Source organism: Myodes glareolus, chromosome 11 (genome assembly GCF_982192425.1).
Source record: "Myodes glareolus chromosome 11, mMyoGla1.1, whole genome shotgun sequence".
NCBI lineage: Eukaryota > Metazoa > Chordata > Mammalia > Rodentia > Cricetidae > Myodes > Myodes glareolus.
Window position 1 is genome coordinate 61,150,102 of NC_142036.1, and position 1,420 is coordinate 61,151,521.

The 1,420-nt window shown below is 39.4% G+C and overlaps 1 pseudogene; it reads left to right on the forward strand.

Moving 5' to 3' along the window:
- Positions 1-213: 213 nt before the first annotated feature.
- On the forward strand, positions 214-464 carry LOC146892395 (Nuclear RNase P; annotated as a pseudogene).
- Positions 465-1,420: the final 956 nt, after the last annotated feature.

Consider the following 1,420-nt stretch of genomic DNA (forward strand, 5'->3'; position numbering starts at 1 on the left):
TTACAGAAGATGGCTGGTTCAGCCTCTCTGTCCTCCTACTAGGAATCTTCACTAGGGTCATCTTCATAGATTCCAGGAAGATCCCCCTGCACTAGGTTTCCACACCACTCTCCAAATGCTTCCGAATTCCAGTTGTCTTTACCTATACTATCTCCACATACCCCATCTTTCCCCCTGTTACACCTGATCCCTTTGCTCCCACCCTAACTGCCCCCAGTGGGATCATTTGTGATAGTCACTTCCTGAGAAGGTCTGAGACTAGGTCCTCCTGTGGCCCTAATCGATCCCTCTCTGAGTGGGGAGGTGAGTTCCCAGAGAGCAGTGCTCCACTCATGAGCAGACTGGACAGGTGACTTTGAATTTTTATAAAATTTGAAGATTTAAGTATTGAAAAAAATTAAAGATCATGAGACTTTTAAAGGCTAGATAGTATTTTGTATTGCGATATTAACATGCTATCTTGGGCACAAGAAATTAAAAAGTCATATCTTAAATTTGTGTGTCCAATTTGATAAGGAATGTAATATCAAGAGTCTGTTGATTTGAACAAACCTAGGCATACCTGAAAAGAGGGACTCTCAGCTGAGGAATTACCTTCATCAGAATGGCCTGTGGTAATGTCTGTGGGGCCATTTCTTGATTGCCAATTGATGTGGGAGAGCCCAGCCCACAATGGTGCTATCCCTGGGCAGATTGGCTGGTTGTTCAAGAAAAGTGTCTGAGCAAGCCAAAGGAAGTAAATCAAGCAGCTTGGTTTTTGTTTCAGTTCCTACCTTCCGTTTTCTGTGTTGGAGTCCCTAAAGATGGACGGCAGTAAGCAAAATAGACTCTTTCCTCCTCAAAATGCATTTGTCAGCATTATATCAAAGTAACATAAAGCAAATTAACACAATATAAAGTTTCAGTCTTCTCCTTGTGCTTTTCAGGGACTTACAGTCCATAGAAGAGAGGCACACATTACTGACTACTCCCCTGCATTGTTAGGTGGTCATGGTCTTCAGTGTGAGAAGATCTGAGGCTCCATGGCCATCAGTGACCAGGCAAATCTATCCTATTCCAAGTGTTGGTTTCTATGAGCTCAAAAGCTTTTATATTTACATAGTCAAAAATATTAAATGTTAAGTAATAACAAAAGTATTATTTTCATCTGTGGAGTGTATTATTATAGCAAAACATAGCCTACATGACTAATACATTTGTTTGAATTATGTTTTAAAAATACTGCTAGTTGAGATAGCTGTGTTTAATGACATCACAGTTCATATGTGTGAATCCACTCTTTTTTCTTTAATTTTTTAATTCATGTTTACAGTTCCTTATTCCCAGAAGACACTTATTTTGATGTACATTTTTCATTAATCTATAAGAACATGATTCAATGTGTTGGCCTGATTTTGTGTGTGTGTGTGTGTGTGTGTGT